At 34.7% G+C, this 21,250-nt stretch overlaps 1 protein-coding gene across 3 annotated transcripts in view; it reads left to right on the forward strand.

The window, feature by feature from the left end:
* LOC118184492 (tumor protein p53-inducible protein 11-like) overlaps positions 1 to 21,250 on the forward strand; it is a 483,444-nt gene that overhangs the window by 284,147 nt on the left and 178,047 nt on the right. Inside the window, exon 1 of one of the 3 annotated variants that reach the window (XM_085812233.1) lies at positions 20,298 to 20,399. The exons of the other annotated variants lie outside the window; for them this stretch is intronic. The gene's annotated coding sequence lies outside the window, so the exon portion shown is untranslated. Of the gene's footprint in view, positions 1 to 20,297; positions 20,400 to 21,250 lie in introns of those variants that run through there. 3 annotated transcript variants of the gene reach the window in all.

Consider the following 21,250-nt stretch of genomic DNA (forward strand, 5'->3'; position numbering starts at 1 on the left):
TTATAATAAAATTAAAATATACCTTACACCATAATCAACTAAACGAACCCCCAACCAAAATGCTAATACCATTAATCATTAAACATCACTTCAAATTAGGACTAATTTATGTGGACTTATAAGGTATTTTTCCCACTCCCTAGCGTGCCTTCGTGGTGTAACGGTCGCACGCTGGGCCGGTATTCCAGAGGTACGTGGTTCGATTCCCGGCGAAGGCGGTTGCATATTTTTTCTCTTTTCTGCTTCCAATTAACCTAATGACTCTACAAGTGGCGCCCGAACTAAAAGGTTTGTGGGTGACGATTCTGCGCACCCAGGATTTGGCGACTAGGTCCCCTAAAACCCTAGTCGCCCTTTAAAAAGGGAAGTATATAAGGTATTTCTCTCACTTCCCTAGCGTGCCTTCGTGGTGTAACGGTAGCACGCTGCGCCGGTATTTCAGAGGTCCGTTGTTCGATTCCCGGCAAAGGCGGCTGCATATTTTTCATCTTTTCTGCTTCCAATTAACCTAATAACTCTACAAGTGGCGCCCGAACTAAAAGGGTTGTGGATGATGATTCTCCGCACCCAGGATTTGGCGACTAGGTCCCCTAAAACCCCAGTCGCCCTTTAAAAAGGGGAGTATATAAGGTATTTCTCCCACTTCCATAGCGTGCCTTCGTGGTGTAACGGTAGCACGCTGGGCCGGTATTCCAGAGGTCCGTGGTTCGATTCCCGGCGAAGGCGGTTGCGTATTTTTCATCTTTTCTGCTTCCAATTAACCTAGTGACTCTACAAGTGGCGCCCGAACTAAAAGCTTTGTGGTTGATGATTCTCCGCACCCAGGATTTGGCGACTAGGTCCCCTAAAACCTTAGTCGCCCTTTAAAAAGGGAAGTATATAAGGTATTTCTCCCACCTCCCTAGCGTGCCTTCGTGGTGTAACGGTAGCACGCTGGGCCGGTATTCCAGAGGTCCGTGGTTCGATTCCCGGCGAAGGCGGTTGCATATTTTTCATCTTTGTAGCTTCCAATTAACCTAATGACTCTACAGACTAACTAGGGAAATTTACATAGGAACCGTTCGTGTCGAAATGCCTTAATCTGAATATAATCAGACCCGTCAACAGTGAATGTGAACTTTTCGCCTTCTGTATGTGAAACCAATTTGGCAGAAAAAGGGAAAGAGTTCCGCCCAGAGGGTATAGGGGTTAGAGGAATCTACTGTGGTACCGGAGGCCCCTGGTTCGAGTCCCGGAGGCTTATAAGAATTCTGTACCGCGTCACACACATAGGGAAAATCCCTCCTTGTTATTGGATATGGCTTCCGATGACATCATTTCCTGTACGCTTAGGAACGCCTTGACATTGCTTGAGCTTGAGAGTACACTTCCATACCGTTTGTTTGCATTTTGATAGCAGTACCGAAAAGATTACAAAGTCCGTTGTATTTTTGCTGCTATAGCAACAAAAATACAACGGACTTTGATTACACTTCTTACAACACCGTAGGATTACACTTCTTACAACACCTTACACTTCTTACAACACCATAGGGTGGTGAATTTGATGTAAAAAAAAGGTAGTGATTTTTTTAGAGAGAAAAAGTGTTATTTATTCTTGTGCTGACTCCGAAAATGTTTATTAATATTAAGTGCAGAGATTTTTAATAAATGCATTTTTTAATTTTAAATCCTTAATACTAAAGTTGCTGTGATTATTAAGTCATTATTTCATGTTCATTATATATCCTCCCTGGGAGGACTGCGCATGTCCGGCACTACCACAGAAATTCGAAAGATCATAGAAACTACCAAAAGGGGCAAAGTCCCAGGCTTTGGCTAACTCAATATAGACTTCGTCGAAGAGTTGAGAATTGCAAACGAAGACCATCTAGCATATATCTTTAATGCATGCCTTCAAAAAGGCTAATTTCCATATGCCTGGAAGAATGCTGAGCTTGTTCATTTCAAGAAAGAGGGCAAAGACAGTAAGTATCCGAACGCATATAGACCTATTTGCCATTTTTCATATCTCCAGCTTTGAAATAATTCTAATGACTGTACGGTGGCAACCGAACTAAAAAAGGCAGTAGCTGATGATTCTTCATCACCAGGATTTGACGATTGGGTTATGTAACCTCCAGTCGCCCTTTAAAAGGTGGAGTATATAAGGTATTTCTTCCGCCTTCTTAACATACCTTCGTGGTGTAGTGGTGTAGTAGTAATTCACAATATTTATAATCAGTTTGGAAAAGTAAAATTTATTATTGAAGTTAGACTAATGTGGATTTGTAACAGAGAAACAGAGATACATATTTTAAATTGAAGGATATTACTTTTTGAATATTGCCCATTTTATTTCGGTGTAACATCCTTTTGTATAAAAATAGTGTTTGTCAGAGATGGAAGTTTCTTTTCTTGTGCACTTGTATTAAATTCTTCGATAATACTGAATGAACTTTTTTCTTTCATTTAAGGCAGCAGAATATTAGAATGAAGTGAACATTAACATAGAAATAACATAACATTTCAAAGGAAATATTTTCTGCAATGTGAAAGAAACAGAATGCAACAAAATTGCAATAATAATAATAATAATATATTTACTAGCACAGTAATCCATTACAGTTGGATCGAGATCGTGGTGTTTTGGTTTTCGCACTAAATTCATGAGCTCGGTTATTTATTTAATCTAAGTGCTTAACCCCTTGGGTACATTTGACGTCTGAGACACGTCATTCACTTTTTTTCCCTAGAAGCGGTTGACGTGTTTAAGACGTGAAACCAAAAATTAAACTCTTGGGTACATTTGACGTCTGAGAGACGACATTCACTTATTTTCCCTAGGAGCGGATTATGTATAAAACGTTATTTGAGGTTATGCACAATTCTGTTCATTTCATTGTAGCTTGTATCAGTCATAATAGAAGAGGCAATTACAGTATTTTGGTGAACATTATTTGCGATACACTGCCCCATTATGTCAAAAACAAGGAATATACACTCATGTCCATAAATTAAGGATAATGTAAAATCGGGCAAAAGGAGAGTTAGAAGCAAAACAAATTTGACTTATTTGTAAAGCTTATTTATTAAAAAAAAGGTAAAGAGCAAAAAACGATGTTATATGTTTGATATTATTAAAAAAATTAGCAATTTTTTCTCCCTGGAGCAAATTACAAAAAAACCTATTTACAAAAATCCAATATTACATGGTTAGTATGATTGGTAATACATTATATGTCTCCCAGACGATGCAATACAGTCCGTACAACGCCTAGGCATGCTGAGTATCAAATTATCGATCTGATCATGGGGGATATTACACCACTCAAAAAGCAATGATCTCCGAAGTTCCGGTAGACATGTAGGAGGAGGTTGACGGGCTGCAACTCGTCGGCCAAGCATGTCCCACACGTGCTCTACTGAATTTAAGTCCGGTGAGAATGCTAGCCAGTCCATACGGGTGATATCCTCCGATTGAAGGCATTCGCTTACGATGTTTGCACGGTGAGGACGGGCGTTGTAAACACATAAACACAAATTGTGCGCCCATGGCGCCCAGAAACAAACGTACATGTTGTTCCAGAATGATGTCCCGATAGATTTGGCTTGTCATAGTTCCAATATGAACATGCAGGTCAGTTCTGGAACCCAGAATAATTCCACCCCAAACGAGCACTCCTGCACCACCGTAACGGTGTCGTTCAATGATGTTTTCTTGGTGGTAACGGGTACCTGGAGCTCTCCATATGAAAGTCCGGCGAGAATCAGACTGCAAGCTAAACCTGGACTCGTCGGAAAACATCACACAAGCCCACTGTTGCGGTGTCCACAATGCATGCGCTCTACTCAAGGCTAACCGCAGGCGACAGTGAGTTTCAGTAAGTGGAACGCATCTGACAGGTCTACGAGCATATAGACCAATCTGCCCTAAGCGTCTGTACACGGTCTGCCTGGAAATTGTCGTACCAGTGGCTGAAGAGAGCTGACGAGACAGGTCTGAAGCTCTGCTCCGCGTGTTTCTTTTGGCAGTAACTGCCAAATACCGGTCCTCATTCGGCGTTGTAACTCTGGGGCGACCTGTGCTGTAACGTCTACTCACATGACCATCATCTTGGAATCGTTGCCGAAGCCTGGAGATGACACTCTGGGCAATTCCAAGTTCGCCTGATACTTCCAGTTGGGTACGCCCACATTCCAGACGGCCGATAATTCAACCACGTAAAAAATCATCCAAATGCGTCCTTTGTGTCATAACTATTCGGTTATTGCACTGAAATGCTTATAAAGCGCCTGCGAACAATTTTACTTCTACCTGTATTCCTTATACTATATCACTCTCTTACACTGTCGTCATTTTGACGTACCATCGGTGTCATCTGGTTACTTCCTGAAATTTGCATATGAATCTTGAAGATGTGTGTAGCGATTTTACAGGTGATATATTTATTTTAGAGTTCAATTTCCGCGTGACTCCGAATTATCCTTAATTTATGGACATGAGTGTAGTAAAATATATGATAGTAATAACGAAAGTGACTGTGAGAAATCGAAAGAAGAATTATTTAGTGATCCTGAAATTGACAATTACAATGAAATACAAAGCGAAGGTGACGAAGACGATATTGAACTGGAAAATGACAATTTTAATGTAATATGAAGGTTTCGAAGACGCACTATCGAGCAGTGATAGTGAATCTTCTCGTGAACAGAGGAATGGATTTAGGAAGAAGAAGAAAATGTAGCCGATATAAAAAGTTTTTCTGAAATATCTGGAATTAATCCTTTGAGCCTGCGTAGACAAGGTGGTAATCCTACGTCTTTAGTTGTTTTGAAAGAAGTCTTGAATGAAGATTTTTGGGACACTATAGTAGAATAGACGAATAGATATGCCAGACAAGGGATAGAAAAAGAAGGTTGTGTAACAAAAAACAAACAAAAACAAAAAGTGGTTTCTTGCAAGTTCTGATGAAATGAAAGCTTATATTGCATTATGCATCTTGATGTCGCAAATGAAGAAGCCAAAAATGCATATGTATTGGTCAAAACGATATGCAAAAAGTACTCCAATTTTTGCCAGCACTATGGCACATGATAGGCTTTTGATATTTCAAGCTTTTTACATTTTACGGATAATGAAGAGGAAAATAAAGATGACAGAATAAGAAAGATTAGAAATATAGTGGATTACTTTGTAGCGTTGCGCGCCTCCAACTTGCACGCAACCAAGAGGTGACTGTTGAAACTGGATAAAAGACAGAGTCTTGTTAAGGGTTTAAGTCCCTTTTTATTCAACGTAATAAATTACAAGTGCGTGCTCTTGACGCTCACAAACTACGCCAACTCGGCGGTCAAATAAAAATAATAACCTGAAAAGAAGCTAAAGACAAGACTCTAACTACGAGGCTCTCTAAAAGTAACTAACCTCACCGCGTTTTACAATACCGCTGCTAATTCAGCAAACTTGAAGATCACGTTGAACTATTAACAATACTTCCAGGCAAGCACACAGGCCGAAACGCGGGGTTCTTCAATTTCTGGCTAACTACCTCCGCGCTCGTGAAGTAAGAACAGCACACCTCGAACTCGTTTCCTTTCTATTTAACTCAGAATACTTCCGCTGATGATTTGAATCCTTGCGCGTTCTACTAAAATTTACATACTCTGGCATTGGCAGTTCCAGGGGAAAGTAAGGCTTGACAGGAAAGGTAGTTTAAACTTAAAATAAATGTTAGTTAAAATAAATATAAACCCTACAACCTAAATACTAAATTTTGTTACATTTATACTCCTAAAGTGAAGTAGCTATTGATGAATCGCAACCAAAAATTATATCCGTTCCACATGCAAATATTTTCTCAAATAAATCCGTACCCAAGGGGTTAAGATTGCTTCTGATACGAACAGCATGTTTGAAAGATTTTATAATTTTATTATTCCATGAAAAGAAAGCCATTTGCAGAACGCCGCAGCTAAATGTTTTTGTTTCAAAGAAAAGGAGAATTTTCACGCTTCCGTATCATCCATACGCGTCATTCAACGAAAGCAAAACCATAAGAATCTCGCCTAAACGTCATTACGTGAAGAGAAAATGATGTCATCTGAAAGTATGTCCAATCACAAATACGGATTTTTTCCTATGCGCGTGGCGCGGTACAGAATGTTTATATGCCGGACAAGGCATGGATGTTTGTAAATGTATAGTGTCTTTGCGGCATGGAGGCACCCTAAATATATTTCGAATCGAAAGTCCTCTCTTGTGGTTTGGTAGTAGTTGAGAGTAGTGGAAGACCCCTGCAGCACCCCGCCCAGGAGACTGTTCTTCAAAAATTGGGGTGGAAGTAGAAATCCAATCTCCTTGAGGCTCTGGCAATTAGTCTTCTATAAAATACATGTTCGACAACAAAAATAACAAAAGAAACAGTTATTAGTCCAAAGGGGCTTTGTCCCTGAAAGGAGTCTTGTTTTTGTTTTGTGATTTTGCCTCGGAACCCTATCAACGGCGTATTACTTTTCAAATCGTTGCCACCCAATACTATCGCCCTGTATTATATTTGAAGAAATTATATAATGAAGAATGGGCATAAAAGTATGTATGTTTCTCTCATTGTGATAAAACAACGGTACCTAGAGCCATCCAATTTTGAATGACGTAATCATTCAAAATTGCGAAAATGTGGATCTAGAAGGCCAAATTTGAAATTTGGAATTTGTTCTACTATCGATTCATATTTTGTAAAACTTTAACGAATTTTTGATTAACAAACTCAACGATTTAAAAGTGAGTCATGGCAACACACTACGTGTGTGTGTGTGTGGGGAACCTTTTTATCTCCAGCGCGCGGAACTATGTATCAGAAATTCTAAAGATATGCTCATTTTAAAGTTATTTTGCGACATTGCTGTTGAACTGAATTTTATGGTTTAAGTGCGAAGAACATGATATTTAATGAATAAAGGTAACACATAAAACTTTTAAAAAGGGCCCTTTGGACGTAATTCAAAATCTGAAACCATTCAGATTTTTTTTCTTTTTTTATTTTATGTGTTCATTTATCAAGGGAAAAAGTAATAAAATTTAATCATGTGTAATGAATGTTACGTGCTGAATATTTAAATATCAAATAGCTTTCATGTTAAGGGGACTCATACACCTTAAAACCCGCAAGATCTTCGAATATGTGACTGTTGCAAGAATAGGGATAACTTATTTATTTTCAACGCAATTACTGCCAACGTTTTACAGCTGACTACATAATATAGCTGCTTTCTGAAATAGTTATCAGAAAGTTTGTGTTGCCACAAATATTTTTATAATTTAATCCGCTTTGTGACAAAATTTTTCGTCATGTTTCCACCTTGCGCGCACAGTTTAAAACAATCTGTTGCATAATTTATTTCCATATTTAATATATAACTTTTATAACATTTGGAAATTACTGTGAACCTAAAATTCTAAAAATTTCATGTTAAATTTTTATTTGATTTTGAGTTGAGTTTATAAAATGCATTTTATTAAAAAAATCTATAATATTTTCGTCCATAAAATTTTTCAATATTAAAATATTCATCAGATTTTTGGTTCAGTTAGAAAATAGTGCCCACATAAAGAATTCCTCCCAATTTCAAGTATGTACCATTAGCCATTTTTAAAATATCATGCGGGCAAGGTGGAAACATGGCGAAATATTTTGTCACAAAGAGGATTAAATTACAAAAATATTTGTGGCAACACAAACTTTCTGGTTACTAGTTTCCAAAGCAGCTATATTATGTAGTCAGCTGTAAAAGGTTGGAAGTAATTGCTTTTAAAATAAATAAAATATCCCAATTCTTGCAACAGTCGCATATTCGAAGTTCATAAGGGGTTTAAGGTGTATGAGCCCCCTTAAATTTTAAAGGGAAATCATGTTACTCCAATAATAAAGGAATTCGGAAATTTTTAGAGAAAGACGGAAAACATTTTAAATATTGAATTTTGCACATTGATTTTGATATAAGAAAATTCTGAAAAATCAGAAATTCTTTTTATTGTTCAGAGCTTTATTATTCGTGAAAAAGGGGGCGAATAAACGAAGTGTATATTTTATTTTTGCTATCGATAACATTATCAAAGTAATTAAAAATATATCTTTTTTTAAAGTATCTTATATTCCTTTTAATTAGATATTTTTTGCAGTTAATTAACTCAAGCCTTTTTTGTATTTTCAGGTAAATACTTCATGTCTTCCAAGTTCTTGGGTGAGTTTTTATTTTGTATTATAAAAACTGCTACTGCATCATCGTGAGGAACAAAACGAATATTATGCATAAAAACACTATAATTATCGACCGTCCTTTGGTTTGCATTAAATGAGATTTTACGCTGGAAATATTTTAGTCAAAGGAGAACTGAAAATGGATGTATATTTTAAAGTTGTTTTTAGTCCAAAGGGATATGAATCCCGAAGGACTATTAGTTTCCTTTTGGCATTTTGCGTCGGACTCATAAATGTCGGTTCACTTTTCAAACTGTTGCCACAAAATGTTAGAGTCCTGCATTATATTTGAAGAAATTAAATAATGAAAAATCTGCATAAATGTATGTATATTTCTCGTATTGTGATAAAACAACGGTACCATAGAGTCATCGAATTTTGAATAACGTAATCCTCCAACGAATATGAGCATGTGGAAGACCCAATTTGAAATTTGAAATTTGTTTTATGATCGATTTCCTATTTTTTAAAACTTTGACGAATTTTTGATTAACAAACTCAAGGATTTCAAAGCGAGCAATGGCAACGTTGTGCAGAAAAAACATTTTTATCTCCAGCGCGTGAGTCTCTGTATCGGAAATTCTAAAGATAGGCTCGTTTTAAAACTATTTTGCGATATTGCTGTTGCACTGGATCTTATGGTTTAAGTGCGAGGAACATGATATTTAATAAAGAAAGGTAACACACAAAATGTTAAAAAACGCCCCTTTGGACGTAATTTAAAATCTGAAACATTTCAGATTTTTTTTTTTTTTTTTTTTTTTTCGTGTAAGAATTTAAATCTTGTACCCGTGACGTAATTCTCGTGAATGAAAAATTGCTGCTTGACCATGTTTCGGCTATGAATTCGGAAGCCTTGTAATGACTTCAAGGCATGAGTTCAAGACACGTGATATAATGACTTCAAGGCATGAGTTCAGGACACGTGATGCAATGACTTCAAGGCGTAAGGCTTATTCCATTCATTTTTTACCGCCAAATGTGAGGATCTCTGACATTGATTATTGATAATATATGATACGCTTTTATTAGATGTATGCTGTTTGGTATGCATATCATTTAATACTAATTTTACTTGGAGATGTAGGTACATTAACGCAAGCAGATTTGGGAATAGCGATATAGATTTGGGAATACATACACACATGTATATATATGTTACCAGCAAAGTGTGAAACACCGGCATTCTATAGAATGCCTAGGCATTGTATATAATGCCGGACGATTTTAGGCGAAGTATGAAATATAAAAATTATTACATACTTTTCCTAGGCATTGTATATAATACTTAGGCATTCTGTAGAATGACAAATGCACTTTAGGCAAAGTATGAAATATAAGAATTATTACATACTTTCCTTAGGCATTGTATATAATGCTTAGGCATTCTGTAGAATGACAAATGCACTTTAGGCAAAGTATGAAATATAAGAATTATTACATACTTTCCCTAGACATTATATATAATGCTTAGGCATTCTGTAGAATGACAAATGCTCTTTAGGCAAAGTATGAAATATAAGAATTATTACATAATTTCCCTAGGTGTTGTATATAACACTTAGTCATTCTGTAGAATGACAAATGCTCTTTAGGCAAAGTATGAAATATAAGAATTATTACATACTTTTCCTAGGTGTTATATATAATACTTAGGCATTCTGTAGAATGACAAATGCTCTTTAGGCAAAGTATGAAATATAAGAATTATTACATACTTTCTCTAGGTGTTGTATATAATACTTAGGCATTCTGTAGAATGACAAATGCTCTTTAGGCAAAGTATGAAATATAAGAATTATTACATACTTTCTCTAGGTGTTGTATATAATACTTAGGCATTCTGTAGAATGACAAATGCACTTTAGGCAAAGTATGAAATATAAGAATTATTACATACTTTCCTTAGGCATTGTATATAATGCTTAGGCATTCTGTAGAATGACAAATGCTCTTTAGGCAAAGTATGAAATATAAGAATTATTACATACTTTCCCTAGACATTATATATAATGCTTAGGCATTCTGTAGAATGACAAATGCTCTTTAGGCAAAGTATGAAATATAAGAATTATTACATAATTTCCCTAGGTGTTGTATATAACACTTAGTCATTCTGTAGAATGACAAATGCTCTTTAGGCAAAGTATGAAATATAAGAATTATTACATACTTTTCCTAGGTGTTATATATAATACTTAGGCATTCTGTAGAATGACAAATGCTCTTTAGGCAAAGTATGAAATATAAGAATTATTACATACTTTCCTTAGGCATTGTATATAATGCTTAGGCATTCTGTAGAATGACAAATGCACTTTAGGCAAAGTATGAAATATAAGAATTATTACATACTTTCCCTAGACATTATATATAATGCTTAGGCATTCTGTAGAATGACAAATGCTCTTTAGGCAAAGTATGAAATATAAGAATTATTACATAATTTCCCTAGGTGTTGTATATAACACTTAGTCATTCTGTAGAATGACAAATGCTCTTTAGGCAAAGTATGAAATATAAGAATTATTACATACTTTTCCTAGGTGTTATATATAATACTTAGGCATTCTGTAGAATGACAAATGCTCTTTAGGCAAAGTATGAAATATAAGAATTATTACATACTTTCTCTAGGTGTTGTATATAATACTTAGGCATTCTGTAGAATGACAAATGCTCTTTAGGCAAAGTATGAAATATAAGAATTATTACATACTTTCTCTAGGTGTTGTATATAATACTTAGGCATTCTGTAGAATGACAAATGCACTTTAGGCAAAGTATGAAATATAAGAATTATTACATACTTTCCTTAGGCATTGTATATAATGCTTAGGCATTCTGTAGAATGACAAATGCTCTTTAGGCAAAGTATGAAATATAAGAATTATTACATACTTTCCCTAGACATTATATATAATGCTTAGGCATTCTGTAGAATGACAAATGCTCTTTAGGCAAAGTATGAAATATAAGAATTATTACATAATTTCCCTAGGTGTTGTATATAACACTTAGTCATTCTGTAGAATGACAAATGCTCTTTAGGCAAAGTATGAAATATAAGAATTATTACATACTTTTCCTAGGTGTTATATATAATACTTAGGCATTCTGTAGAATGACAAATGCTCTTTAGGCAAAGTATGAAATATAAGAATTATTACATACTTTCTCTAGGTGTTGTATATAATACTTAGGCATTCTGTAGAATGACAAATGCTCTTTAGGCAAAGTATGAAATATAAGAATTATTACATACTTTCTCTAGGTGTTGTATATAATACTTAGGCATTCTGTAGAATGACAAATGCTCTTTAGGCAAAGTATGAAATATAAGAATTATTACATACTTTCCCTTGGCATTGTATATAATAATTAGGCATTCTGTAGAATGACAAATGCTTTTTAAGCAAAATATGAAAAAATGGTTATGACAAGGCTATTATTTAAAAGACGTTCGTTCCTCAAAAATACAAATGTTATTTTGAAAAGGAATCAAAGCGCGTCATTAAAAAACTCTTATTCGAAATATATAAAAAAAGATAGTGAAATGCTGTTGATACAACGTAAGGGGACTCATACAAGTTAAAACCCATAAGATGTTCGAATATGTGACTGTTGCAAGAATTGGGATAACTTATTTATTTTAAAAGCAATTACTACCAACTTTTTACAGCTGACTACATAATATAGCTGCTTTCTGAAATAGTTATCAGAAAGTTTGTTGTGCCAAAAATATTTTTATAATTTAATCCGCTTAGTGACAACATTTTTCGTCATGTTTGCAACTTGCGCGCACAGTTTAAAACATTCTGTTTCATAATTTAATTCCATATTTAATATATAGCTTTTATAACATTTGGAAACTACTGTGAACCTAAAAGTCTAAAAATTTCATGTTAAATTTTTATTTTATTTTGAGTTGAGTTTATAAAATGTATTTTATTAACAAAATTTTTAATGTTTTCGTCCATAAAATTTTTCAGTATTAAAATATTCATCAGATTTTTGGTTCAGTTAGAAAATAGTGCCCATATAAAGAATTCCGTCAAATTTCAAATATGGTACCATCAGCCATTTTAAAAATATCCTGCGCGCAAGGTTTGTCACAAAGAGGATTAAATTACAAAATATTTGTGGCAACACAAACTTTCTGTTTACTATTTTCCAAAGCAGCTATATTATGTAGTCAGCTGTAAAAAGTTGGAAGTAATTGCTTTTAAAATAAATAAAATATCACAATTCTTGCAACAGTCACATATTCGAAGATCGTGAGGGGTTTAAGGTGTAGGAGTCCCCTTAATAAATTTGTATTTTCTATCTGGCAGAGACTGGGAATCGGTAAGATCTACTTAGCAGATGTCATAAATCTAGTATAAGGTATTTCTCCCCCCTTCTTCACGTTCCTCCGTGGTGAAGCGGTGTGCATGCTCGGCATGTAGTGGAGACGTCCGTGGTTCGATTCCCGGCGAGGGCATTGCTCATTCTTCATCTCTCCTGCTTTAAAAAAAAAAAAAAAGTTTCCACAAAGGCTGTTTCCAACGGCAGGCGTAGACTTAGGCTCCTTGCCACGAAGAATTCCATGGGCTTTGGCTGACTATAGGTCAGACAAGTGAGCATCAGCAACAAAACTCAGTGTTTTCATTTCAAATCAATGAAAAGTAAATGTAAATTATTCTTATTTCCGCATTTACCGTGGTTGTTTATTACGCGTATTTGCCGGAGCACATGTTGAATGTCTTCTCAAACTGCGATCATGTATGTAATTTTGCTACAATGTATACCCATCTATTCGCATCAGTCTTACAGAATTTTCTTTTCGGAAAAGAGGGATTATAAAACATTTATGACTGCCAACCTGACAACTGGCTAAGGACTATAAAGACTTTACAGCTTTCCTTCGGGGGGCTGGAGCCAATCAAAGTTTTACGACAGAGTCTCAAGAGTGAATTACGCCGGAAAGGCTTTATAGATTTAACAGCTCAGTGTAACTGCTCCTACGTGACGAGAACATTCAACGTCCTTAATGCATTCTTGAATTCCTAAACATTTTATCACGCTAAAAGATCAGGCCCGCTGCAGTAAGCATTGTTTAAAATCACATGAGAGCTGCGTAGAATACTTTCAGAGCTCATTTTCTATCCAGAGAGTTCGTAAACCCCCAATTTAGATCTTAACTTTAAAAGACTGGTGATATCTCAACGCCACCTGTATCCCAAAATCATGAAAGTAAACCAAAAGCTCAGTGGTATGTTTAAGATACCTTGCTAGAGCAAGGTATCTTAAACTGTGGTTGGCGACCTCCAAAGGGGGTCGCAGGAGCTGCAGCAGGGGGTCGCCAAAAATTTTAGCAGTTTTGATATTTCTTATTATAATAATTTTACTATTACCAAATATTTTTACACAATATGTCTGAAAATAGATAAAAATAAGACAATACAGACAAAGAAAAATACGAAAACGTTTCGACGCATTCTTTTTATAATAGTATAAGGTATTTATCCCGCTTTCCTAGCGTGCCTTCGTGGTGTAGTGGTTGTGCACCCTGGGCCGGTATTCCAGAGGTTCGTGGTTCGATTCCCAGCGAAGGCGGTTGCTAATTTTTCAATCTCTCATGTTTCAAAAAATACTAATGTCTCTACAGTGGCGCTCGAACTAAAAGGGTGTTGGATGAGGATTCTCCACACCTAGAATTTGGCGACTGGGTCCACTAAAAATCCCTGTCGCCCTTTAAAAAGGGTGAGTATATAAGGTATTTCTCCCGCCTTCCTAGCGTGCCTTCGTGGTGTAGGGTTCTGCACGCTGGGCCAGTATTCTAGATGCCCGTGGTTCGATTCCCGGCGAAGATGTTTGCTGATTTTTTATCTTTCCTGCTTCCAAAATACCTATTGTCTCTACAGTGGCGCCCGAACTAAAAGGGTGTTGGATGCGAATTCTCCACATCCAGGATTTGGCGATTGTCTCCCATAAAAACCCCAGTCGACCTTTAAAAAGGGGAGTATACAAGGTATTTATCCCGCTTTCCTAGCGTGCCTTCGTGGTGTAGTGGTTCTGCACGCTGGGTCGGTATTTCAGAGGTCCGTGGTTCGATTCCCGGCGAAGGCGGTAGCTAATTTTTCAATCTCTTTTGTTCCAAAAAGTCCTAATGTCTGTACAATATAAACGTTGATTTTGCTTGTTTTGCACGTGATGCTGTTACTTCGTCTGTCACTTATTTAAAATTTTCACGTTGTACTATATATTATTATTTCCGAAGATGTTGTGTATAGGCACTTTTTTTAAATATGGTATAGTTGTTATAAACGATATTATGAACGAAATAGGCTTTACACTTTGTTAAAATTATTTGAAAAAAATGAATGAAGTATCTTTTTTCCGCTCATGCGTAACGAAAGAGAAAGGAAAATAGGTTATCATAAATTAAGAATTTCGCCAAGTGAGGAAATTTCGCCGTCTTCAGTTTCGCCAATTCTTGGCGCGAATTGAAAGAAGTGACCCAAGGTAATTTTTTTAATTTTTCGGTAAGTTTCTTATCCAGTTTGGCAAAATTTAATATTTAGGCATAATTTGAGTCGTAGAATCAAAATATGGAAAATGCAGTCGTGCTTTCGAGACATGAAAATGCAAATTAGATTTCATCCATCGACCCAATAGCACGGGTGATATGGAACTGTCTCGCCCCCCCTTTTTTTTTTTTTTTTTTTTTTTTTTTTGGCAGAGTGTATATTTTTGTAGAAAAATGCATCGTATCTTTTTATTTTGTCTTTGTAGGTCATAAATTGACTTTTTTTTAATTATAATTTGTACATAATCGCTTCTAAAAATAAAAAAACTGACATCCAGATAGCTCTTTTTTCATCGTTTTAATTACGTTTATAATAAACGAAGAAATTCAAAGAGAAACATGATTGATTACAAAATAGCTTCCCTAATTGCTGTGAAATTTAATACTTGACTATACTTTTCCAAATATTTTATGAGCCCACCAGCGGCCGAGCGGTAAAGTCGCTGAACACTGGTAGTTCGGTCCGAGGTTCGAGTCCCGCGAACGGGCTGGCTGCATGGGTGTTTTCGTGGTTTTCCCCATGTGTAACGTGTATACGAGCGAGTTTCCCTTAGAAAGTCCTCCACGAAGGCATCCCTCCCCTTAGGCAGATAGCCCTAGTGTGCTTTGCCATAATCTCAATAAACCAAACCAAGCCAAACCAAATATTTTATTGCAATAATTCCCCGTTTATCGGATTTAATGAGGTGGTGGTAAGGAGAGGGAAGAGATTTCAGGTAACATGATAAATGCTTTTATTTTTAATTGTATAATTCGTTTATTTTAGCTTATTAGGTAAAATTATTTTAGATAACTCGTATTTTTTAGCCTAAGCATGAAGCAGTCGTTTTTGGCATTTTAAAGACAACATAAACGTGTATAACAAATTAGCAAATGGATATATATGAGATTTTTTTTTCTCTTAGTGTTTTCGACCCTGTTCTTTGATAATATAGAAAAGTAGGATTTTGGACTGAGATTACTCTTAGAACGCTCTGACATTCTTTCTTTATGTGATATCACCAGTTTCAGACATATATTGTCATAAATTAAGAAAATCTTTGTGCTTACGTGTTCAAAAGTTGCGCTATAAGGTATTTCTCCCGCCTTCTTAGCATGAATTCGTGGTGTAGTGGTCAGCACACTCGGCGCGTATTCGAGAGGTCCGTGGTTCGACTCCCGGCGACGGCATTACTCTTTTCTTCGATTTCCTTGTTTAAGGGGACTCATACACCTTAAACCCCTCATGATCTTCGAATATGTGACTGTTGCAAGAATTGGGATATTTTATTTATTTTAAAAGCAATTACTTCCAACGTTTTACAGCTGACTACATAATATAGCTGCTTTGGAAACTAGTAACCAGAAAGTTTCTGTTGCCACAAATATTTTTGTAATTTAATCCTCTTTGTGACAAAATATTTCGCAATGTTTCCACCTTGCGCGCATGATATTTTAAAAATGGCTAATGGTACATACTTGAAATTGGATGGAATTCTTTATATGGGCATTATTGTCTAACTGAACCAACAATCTGATGAATATTTTAATATTGAAAAAAATTATGGACGAAAACATTACAAATTTTGTTAATAAAATACATTTTATAAACTCAACTCAAAATAAAATAAAAATTTAACATGAAATTTTTAGAATTTTAGGTTCACAGTAGTTTCCAACTGTTATAAAAAGCTGTATATTAAATATGGAATTAAATTATGAAACAGAATGTTTTAAACTGTGCGCGCAATTTGGAAACATGACGAAAAATGTTGTCACAAAGCGGATTAAATTATAAAAATATTTCTGGCAACACAAACTTTTTGATTACTATTTCAGAAAGCAGCTATATTATGTAGTCAGCTGTAAAAAGTTGGTAGTAATTGCTTTTAAAATAAATAAGGTATCCCAATTCTTGCAACAGTCACCTATTCGAACATCTTATGGGTTTTAAGATGTATGAGTTCCCTTAAAAAATTCTATAATATCTCTACTGTGGCGCCCCAAGTAAAAAAGGTGGTGGATGATGATTCTGCACTATCAGGATTTGGCGATTGGGTCGCCTTATCCTCAATAGCCCTTTAAAAGGGAGAGTATATAAGGTATTTCTTCCGCCTTCTTAGCATGCTTTCTTGGTGTAGTGGGCAGCACACTCGGCGCGGGTTCAAGAGGTCAGTGGTTCGAGTCCCGCCGAGGACATTGCTCATTTTTCATCTCACCTGTTTCGAAATAACCTAATATCTCTGCAGTGCTCTTATGCTTTTTTATATTATTATGTGTTTATTTTTATTTATTAGCCCAAATAGATGTCAGCCCACATGTGCTATTCATCTAGAAACGGTATTTTGAATCACTTTTCAGATTGTTGCCACCAAATATCGTCGACCTGTATTATATTTAAAGAAAGTAAATATTGAAGAAGCCGCATGTTTCCCCCATTGTAAAAAACCAGCAGTAAAAAATCATAAAATTTTGAATAACATAATCCTCCACCCGAACATACCTGGAAGCCCGAATTTGGAATTCCTAATTTGTTTTACTGGCTGTTTCATATTTTGTGGAACTTTAACGAATATTTCATTAACAAACTTGAAGATTTCAAAAGCGAAAGGTAGCAACACTGTAGGGAATAAAGCATTTTTATCTCCAGCACGTCACACGGTATATCGGAAATTGTAAAGATTTTTTTTAGCTCGAAGTGGCGTTAGACCAAATAGTCTCGAAACGTGTATGTGTCTGTAAATGAAAAAAAAAAAAAAAAGGCCATTTGGGTGTAAAAATTTTAAAGATTTTGGACTTTATTTATTAGTGCAGAGGAGTCTTGCCTCAAGGACTATTGTTTTCGTTTTGCGATTTTGCGTCGATTCACTACAAACGGCGAATCACCTTTCAAACTGTTGCCACAAAGTATTATCGCCCTGTGTTATATTTAAAGAAATTAAATAATGAAAAATCTGCCTAAACGTATTTATATTTCTCGTATGGTGTTAAAACAACGGTACCTAGAGCCATCGAATTTTGAATGACGTAATCCTCCTACGAAAATGGGCATGTGCAAGACCAAATTTCAAATTTGGAATTTGTTTTATTATCGATTTCCTATTTTGTAAAACTTTAACGAATTTTTGATTAACAAACTCAAGGATTTCAAAGCGAGCAAAGGCAACGTTGTACAGAAAATAACATTTTTATCTCCAGCGCGCGAGTCTCTCTATCGGAAATTCTAAAGATATGCTCATTTTAAAACTATTTTGCGATATTGCTTTTAAACTCAATTTTATGGTTTAAGTGCGAAGAACGGGATATTTAATAAATAAATGTAGCACACAAAATTAAAAAAAAATAATGCCCCTTTGGACGTAATTTAAAATCTGAAACATTTCAAATTTTCAGGCAGCATATTTCAACGAAAATATCCTCTTTGATCGCTTTCGAATGCGATTTAAGGATGATTTTGCGTGATATCTGTACGTAAGGACAGAATAAAAGACTCTTTTCCTCCAAAAAAACTAAAAAACTGCTTTAAAAGGAATTCTGAACAGACGTTTTCGTGGCGTCTGTACGAACGTATGTACGTACTTATCTCGCATAACTCAAAAACGAGTAGCCTCAGAACGTTGAAATTTTGTATATAAGACTACTATAACATGTAGATGTGCACCTCGTATTTTGGTTTCAATCGGCCGCGCAAAACATATATAAATATATTTATAAATATATCCAGTCCGTTACCCGGCTCATTGATCTCGGTTTCTTTACTCTTATATGTTTGTAAATTGTACATTTTTTGCTTTAAAAATGATTGAATTATGTTGTTTTTAACTTCCGGTTAAGGGTTTTATACCTTTAGTAAATCTTTATGCAATATTTTTAGAATTATCAACAATTTTAAAGTTGTTTAAGTGCCGCTAAGCCTTTTTTTTTTATGGCGGCCATTGATTGTTTACATTTGAAACAGCAGACTAGTGGATTTGTTGCCAATCTAGAGAAACTTAGCTTCGCAACAACAAAGATAACACATTCATTTATTATTGCCAGTTAAATCATGCTTAAATTTTTCTGGAATTATTTCGAGGAAATAAGAGTTTGAGATTTACTTCGTAATTTTTAATATTGATATTTTGAGTTTTTATGTATTTTTGCCTTGTGACGAAGCGAGAACTGGATTTATTAAATGAGAAATACTCAATCGTCTGTGAAAAACTGTTACTTTTTTGTTTTGTTTGCTTAATTTCTTTTATACATCATTCTAGCTTTATTATAGTATTTGAATAGAACATGTGGCAATGATTAGATAATTCTTTAAATGATATAAATTTTGTGCATTCTGAGTTATAATATGAACGAAATGTAATACTGTTAAGTAAACCTAGCGCCAGAGTGTCGCTATGGTAAACAAAGTGAATTTTAAAGAATGCATTTATTCTATTGTGGTTTATGCGCTGTCGGGGAAGTACGTTTAATTCAATCTAATAAGTTTAAATAAAATGCGAGAAAAAATGCGTATAATTTAATATTACGTACAAGGAAGTCATGTGGTGTACACATCAGATTTTTTTATTTAATAAGTACATTTTTCGTAGTAAAGTTTTGTTTATTTAATTTTGAGTCTGTCTATGCTTAACCACGTGTCTAATGTGTTCTATTAGGTTTGGTGTGTTCGAATATCTCTTTGGTTTGTTTCGAAGTTTTCTTGGTAGAAATTCGTTCCGTCCATTTTGTATATGTAAGATTAAAAAATAGGTATGAAAAAATGCCTATTTTAATTTGCAACCTTAATATTAACCTTAACTCTGGTTTCTAGTTTAGTTATTTCTGTTTTACAATCTAAAAATAGTAACTACTTATTATAAATCGTTCTACATTGCAGTAACACAGATATTCTTAGCTGCAGAAATTACTCCAGTCAATCGTAATTTTAAGCTATGGAAACCGAACTTAAGCATCCAATGAAAATTATTCTTAGATAAATCGAAATATGGAAAAAAAAAAGTCGTTTTAGAAAAAGTCTGATTTTGTGTCAAATTACCTATATTAGAAAACAATGCTACATATAAAAATGTAATATAGTCACGCTTTCGAGATGTTAAAAACGCATACTGAATATCGTCAGTCTGCCCAGTAGAATGGAAAATATTTTTTGCACAGTGTGCCCTAAAATAAATAGCTTCCCAGTTTATTTATAAAAGATGCGCAATTAAGGCAAAAGGCAATATGTGTTAGATATAAGGTTTGTGACCATAAGTAGGAAGAGCTGATGGAGCAAATTGCTTTAAAAATGGAATCCAAAAGCTAAAATTTTTTGTAAGTATAGCAGAAATTAAATTTCATATTTCGACATTTTTTCAAACGCACAGTTAACTGAAGTGAAAGAAAATGAATACGAATGACCTCAAAAATATTTTGGTAGGAACAAAAAATATAGGTAATTTTTTTTCTTTTCTCATACTCGACTTCGTCTTCTCCTGCTATCCACCAGAGGCGCTGGTTTCGCCTCTCAAGACACCGTTTGCGCTGACCGAGACGCAGCTCTTACACATCACTCTCCCTTAACCGCGACCGTGAGCTAGTTAGCTTTCTGGATTGTCTCTCCTGACCACATTCTACAGGTATTGAATTGAAGTGAAATGTTTTTCCTTGTGCATGCAGAGTGAAGGAAAATTATGTAAGCCTATGCAGCATTCCATAGTATGCATATGCAGCATCCAAGTAATAATAACCATAAATAACGTATCCTTTATTGAACTGGTAATAAAAATTAAACAGTTCATAAATGGATATTGCTGTATTATATTATTCTGTGCTCGATGCAATGTTATATGTCAAATATTCGTTTAAAACTGTTGAAATTTTATTTAAATTTTAATTACTCAAATATTAAAAAGCATTATTTATAAAGCTGCGAATATTCTTCACTCTGCATTTTAATTAGCCAGTTAAAATTCCCTAATCTTTCCTATCCATCCCCTTTGAATGAGTGATGTTGGTATGAATGAAATAAATACTTTACCTGAAGGAAATATGTGAAATTCAGAATTCGTAAAGTAAATATGAGTAGTTTTAAATCTTATTTCTTCCATATGCGCTTTTGTAGCCGAAACCTGATAAATTGATTTCCGTAACATATGGAGTTTATTTGAATGTACAATAATTTTAATCCAGTATAAATTATTAACAATATGAGGCAAAAGCCTGAAATTAAATAAATAAATAAATAAAATAAAATAAATAATAAAAATTCCAATTAATCGAAAAAATAAAATTAAACTAGCGATCTAATAATTATTTCAGTGATAAAGTTATTAAGAGAAGTAAAATAAACAAAAGATTGGCATTAGTAGTAAATGAGTAGGCAATGTAAAAAATAAAAAAAGGTAAACAAAAAATAAAATAAAATTGTGTGATCTGCAATGTAGGAGATGATTTTTACCATTTAATCGAAATACAAAAGTTCGCCACT

Source organism: Stegodyphus dumicola, chromosome 2 (genome assembly GCF_044657685.1).
Source record: "Stegodyphus dumicola isolate Sdum_Otavi_A_Nest chromosome 2, ASM4465768v1".
NCBI lineage: Eukaryota > Metazoa > Arthropoda > Arachnida > Araneae > Eresidae > Stegodyphus > Stegodyphus dumicola.